Below are 6,049 nucleotides of genomic sequence, written 5' to 3' on the forward strand. Positions count from 1 at the left end.
TGAGTTATAAGACTAGGGTCAATACAGGGCATATCGGCCGCGGACCATGCAAAAATATCTAAATTTTGGAGTAAAAAACTTACCAGTTCGGTCCGTAGGGGTTCCTCGACAGAAGCACCAATCTGGAGTGCGCGAGTTGGGTCCGTAGGTGAGGTCGGGATCGCGACTGTCTCTCCTGTCGGCGAGGCTCGTTCTTCGCCTTGCTCCATAGGCCGCTCCAGGTCGAGGTCGCTGGCCGGCTTGGACTTGCCCTTTAGGGCGGCGACGTAGCACTTGCGAGACTCGAGCTGGTCGCCCCGCACTACCCCCACACCGAAGTCCGTTGGGAACTTCATTGCCAAATAATAGGTAAAGACCACCGCCCGCAGGATATGCGTGATTGGCCGTCCTATTATGGCGTTGTATTGGGAGGGGGTTGCGACCACCAAAAAATCGTGGTTGAGTCTGACCGCACAAGGCCACGTGCCGACTTCCACGGGCACCGTTATCTTTCCAAGGGGCCTGACTTCCTCCCCGCTGAAGCCCACTAGGGGAGTGCTTGCAGGTTTTAGTTCGCTCCTTGGCAGCTGTAGCCGATCAAATGCCGACTTGAATAGGATGTCCGCCGAGCTGCCTGAATCTACGAGCACGCGCCTAACTTCGAAGTCGCTGATCCTGAGTTTAATGACAAGTGCGTCGTCGTGAGGGTAGCGAACTCCCCGCGCGTCGTCTTCTGTGAAGAGGATCGGCTCCTCGGTCTTCGGCCTCTTCGGGGGGTTCCGCTCCTCGAGGACCGCTTCGCGAACTGAGGTCCGAGCTGCCGCTGATGTGCACCCCGCCACCACTGAACCTCCCACAATTACATGGATGGTTCCCCGAACTGGCCTTTCTGCCGGAGGCTGTCGCTGCATCGGTTCGGCAGGCTTGCTGCTAGTCTCCGGGGCGTCTTTTAAGTGTTCGCCTGGCTGATCCGCTTTATTGCTATTATTGTAGTGCTGTACAAAGTTTCTAAAGTATCCGCGACGGATGAGCCCCTCTATCTCGTCTCGGAGGTTATTACATTGCTCGGTACTGTGACCGTGGTCCCTATGGAAACTACAATACAAATTCTTGTTTCTTTCGTTCGGATTTCCCTTTAGGCGAGGTGGCCATTTCACGAAGGGGGCGTCCTTGATCGTCATTAGGATCTCGGTCCGCCTTGTGTTCAGTGGCGTGTAATCCGTTCGAGCTGGCAGGGGAGTTCGGAATGACTGGTTCGGTTTTGGGTCCCGGGCTGGGTTTTTTCGGTCGGCCGAGCTAGAGGGCTCGCCGTCCCTCTTTCTTTTCTCGTTTCCGCCCTCGGTTCTTTGGTTGATTTCCTCCTCCGTCCTCATGAACTTGTCCGCGAGCTTGAGGAACTCGGCCACGGTCGCGGGCTGGTTAGCTACCATGTGCCACTTGAATTCCTTGTGCGTCACCCCTCTTTTTGCTGCGGCGAGCTGTACCGCGGGGTCTAACCGATGTATCTATATGCATGCCTCGTTGAATCGTTTGATGTAGCCCCGTATGGGTTCTCCTTCCCTTTGGACTACTCCGAAGATGCTTTCCTCTGCTCTGGGGCACTGTTTGCTGGTGACAAAGTGTGCAGTGAAGACCTGCACGAACTGAGCCCAACACTTTATCGATCCGGGGGCCAGGTTCCTGTACCAAGTGCGGGCTACCCCCTTGAGAGTGGTGGTGAAGGCCACGCACATGCATGATTCGCTGGCCCTGGCGATGTGCATTTGGGACTGGAAAGCGTCCACGTGATCGTTGGGGTCGAAGGATCCGTCGTACTTGTCTAGGGGCGGGAGCTTGAAATCTCTAGGCAAGGGGACTGCCAGGAGTTCTGAGGCGAGGGGGGAAGGAACTGAGAGAATCGGGGCGACTCCTACCTCGTCCGAGCTCGTCTCGCCTTTGCCTCTGAGCTCGGGTAAGACGCGGGTGGCGGTTCGTCAACTTCGACGGCGTCTTCGCTGCTGAGTGGGCCTTGTGCTGGCGCTGCTGGCCTCCGTGTTGCCGAGCTCGATGGGCTCGGAGTTCTGGTAGTCCGCTGCTGCCAGTGCGCCGAATCGGTTTCCCACCAATGGGGACTCCGGTTTTGAGACCCAAGGTGCTGACCTCGCGGGCGAGGTTCCTGATCCGCCTGCGAGCCGTGAGGCGGGGACGACTTTTCTTTCTCTCCGGCCTGGGGACGAGGCCTGGCTGTTTGGGGGATTCTGGGGCCTGGAGGCCTTTCCTTGGTGGAGGCGCCCATCCTGCGGAGAGGCCTTTACTGGCTTCGGGGCAGGGTGGCGAGGTGGGAGTAGCGGTTGGTTCGGTGTCAGTTGGGGAAACTGCTGCTGATAGTGGTATTGGGAGAGGTTGTGCAACACTTGGTGCTGATGAAGCTGGTGTTGCTGGAACTGCTGCATCTGGGCTTGCATTGCCCGCATGCATTGCATTAAGTCGTCCAACCGATTTTGGCTAGCTGCCAGGGGGACGGCGGTTGGTTCAGTGAAGGTAGTCTCGATGGGAAGAGGGAAGGGGATGTTTGCGGAGGGCAGGCTTACAGGTGCCACTGCTTGTGGCGTAGTCAGGTTGGGGATTCCGTCCATCGTGAGGGGGATGGTGAACTGCCCAACACACACCACGGGAACTTGGAGCTGTTCTCCGGTGGTGTTTGTCTCTGTGCCGCGTCCGGCGTTGCTGGATGAGGCCATATGTAATGAGTTTTTCAGAGAAGAAGGAAAGGGTATGAAAGTTTTGGAGGGAGGCTTTTTGAAGCGTATTCTCACAGACGGCGCCAATTGATGATGCACAATCTGGCCGGTCTTAGCTGTCGATGATCTTGCCTCTGAACTGAGTAACCGGGACCTGAAACGGGAGGAGACGAGATGCTCCGGGGAAAACCCGGCGTAAGGGCTCCGAAGCTCAAGTTAGAATCCTTCAAAGGCAAGTATAACCAGATAGCGCGAAAGTAAGCATACCTCGTCCCTGGGGGGGTAGAAGCCTTTTATAATCACCTCGCGCACTCACTTCCAGGCCTCCGTCAGGTCGGGTATGATTACTTCTGAACTTCTGCCAGTTCGGGTGTCATTTCCTCTGGTCGGACAAAACCGCTACTGTTCCTTTTGTCGGAGCCGTCTCTGCGGCTAGTGACGACAGTTGCAGGTGGCGGTGGCAGGAAGCCGTTTGAAATGCGTTTATCAGGCGTCAGATCCCAAATTAGTTAGGTACGTCGCCCTTGGATAAAGACGTCCTTAGTATCGGGTACGTTTGGCTGGCCTGGTGCTTTGGAAGTGAAGTGTTGGAGTGGCGAGCGAGGTGCCTTGAGTTCGGTTTGGAGTGTTCCGAGCTGCCACGGGTCAGCTCGGGTCAGCTTTGTGAGGCTTGGGGCCCAGTTCAGTTCGTGTTCCTTGCAGGGAGCTCGGGGTCTCAGTAGGGAGCTCGCTCTTAACAGCGAGCTCGGACTCCCAGTAGGGAGTTTGTTCTTAACAGGGAGCTTGGGTTCTTACTTGGGGAGCTTGGACCTTTAACAGGGAGCTTCGCTCTTGTCAGGGAGCTCGAGCTCCTAGTAGGGAGCTCGGATTTAGGGAGCTCGGACCTTTGATAGGGAGCTCGCTCTTAATCAGGGAGCTCGGGCTCCTATTACCGAGCTAGGACTTAGGGAGCTCCGGTTTTAGGGAGCTCAGACCTTTGACAGGGAGCTCGCTCTTAGCAAGGAGCTCGGACTAAGTACAACGGTCTGGAGTTCGGGCTCGGTAGTGAGCTTGGACTTGCTTCCGACGTTCGCTTTGGGTGCTCTTCTGTCTCGAGCTGCTTGCTTTTGCCACGTGTCGGGCGATTGCGAGGTCAGGCCAAATTTCCCTTCATCACCTCTTTTCAGATTTAAGACATTTTTAATATCTTTTTAACTTTTATTCGGATTTAATGTAATAACAATTAAGAATAAAAGTACTCTTCGTCTTCTCCCTTTTGCAATCTATTCACCCGCTCCGCCCGCCGCCGTATCCGGCCACGCCTTCGGCTATCTCCGCCCGTTAAAATATTCGTGAAGCCTTACACTTGTGCCCGACTGCTTTCGTTTTCCTGCAATGAGGGGTCTGTCTCACCGTGACCGCCCATGGGCGTTAGATACGACTTCCGAGAAAACAACCAGTGGAGGATCATCTCCCCGCACGGATTATGACTCAGCGGAGGAGTTCCTCCAGGTGATGCTTGATCTCCAAGATGACGATACCATCATTCTCCGAAGCGTCGAACTGGCTACCGTCATTGATATCGATTTGGAATTCTCCATCGGGAGTGAGACGGAAACGCCAACGTCATCGAGGACTGAAAGAGCAACGAGTGCAGCTCGAACGATCTAAACCCGGTGCTGAAAGAGCTCTTCGAGGACTGAGATTCATTAGCAACAAAAGTAACCAAGGCGTTGACAAGTGGAATGAAGTCTAGAACAACTTCAATGAACTTGCGCAGGACGGTCTTCTCCACCGTTCACATTTTGCACAATGCATAGGTTTTCTTCTTTAAAATTCAGAAAAAAAAAATTGTTTTCTCTTTCTGTGTTTTTTGAAGGAATGCGAGACTCGAAGGAATTTGCATTGGAACTGTTCGATGCATTAATAGGAGGAGACGGGATTAAGATGGATAAGATCAGCAGAATAGAACTTCACGAGTTCTGGTGTCAAATTACCAACGAGAGCTTCGATTCTCGGCTCCAGATCTTCTTCGACATGTGTCCATTCAAAAGAACTCAAATAGTTCTTTTATTATTTAGCCGCCTCCGGCAACGTTGGCGGAGGTGGGTGGAGGCAGAGGCGGCGGCGCTGGTGGTGAGCGGAGGTGGCAGCGTTCGGCAGAGGAATGACCACCAACGACACCGCCGCTGCCTCTACCTCCGCCCACCTCCGGTAATATTGCCAGAAGCGGAGGCAGAGACGGGCGGAGATAAGCGGAGGCGAGGCCAAAGACGGCGGCTGGCGGCGGAGCTGAAGAATAGATTGCAAGAGGGAGAGATGAACAGTACTTTTTATTATTTTTGAAAAAGTAATTTTTTTTTTTAAATATTACTTTTATTGATATTAAGACTCTAAAATTGCTATTATCTGATATAACCCAAAATAACGCCACCTTAATTTAGGTTTAATGTAGATTGTAAAAAGAAGAAAAAGGAACATAAAAGAACATCTATGCGATTTAATAGGGAATAGGATATCACAGGACACAGGTAGTGAGATTATCAAATAGAGCGATGTGTTCTTATGCATAGGCACTCAATTTGATTCTACTGATTAATCCAAGTAGTGAGATTATTAAGTAACTAGCACTGACTTATTATTTTTGTTAAAAATTAATAATATAATTAATACAATTTACTAAATTACTAAATTATTTTTGTAATCAATTATTAAAATAGAGATTAACTATTTTAAACAATATTGCATTCTTTCCTCTGGTTTTTGGTTTCTATTATTTCACTTTTCCTCCAAAAATTCAATGTTTCACATGGGTCCCCACTACCCATGTAATCCTTTTAAATTTTATTTAAAAATATTGTAATTTTCATTTTAAATAGACCTAAGTATGTCGAGTATCCCTAACCTAAAACCTACAACCAAACCTGGTATGTAGATGGTGTGAATTGATTCAACTAGTAAAGTTAATGAATGATTGAATGTGCTCGATATACCTCAACACTCGCTGATATGGATTCAATTTTGCCTTCTTGCCCAATTACTCAAGTCTCTCAGTTGACCTTGATCTATCTATAAGTTTCTTCGCTACAAAAGCTATTTATCCAATTTCTCTCCTTGTGAGTTTCTTAACACATCTTGAGGCTGAAATGAAGTAGCCCATAGGCTAGCTCAATACGCCATTAGATATCTATATCTATATATTAAAATTGGGCTTGCCATGTCAATAGGCTTCTCTTTTCTTCCCTACTATTTTTCTTTTGTTTTTTAAAATTGAACAAAATAACTCAAAGTAGCCAATCAACTTCAAGTCTTTAAGACTTTCAATTCTCCCCATTAACTCTCTCTCTCTTCTCTTTCTCATTGCCTTCTTT

This window comes from Nelumbo nucifera, chromosome 3 (genome assembly GCF_055504915.1).
Source record: "Nelumbo nucifera cultivar China Antique chromosome 3, China Antique-T2T, whole genome shotgun sequence".
Taxonomy (NCBI): Eukaryota; Viridiplantae; Streptophyta; class Magnoliopsida; order Proteales; family Nelumbonaceae; genus Nelumbo; species Nelumbo nucifera.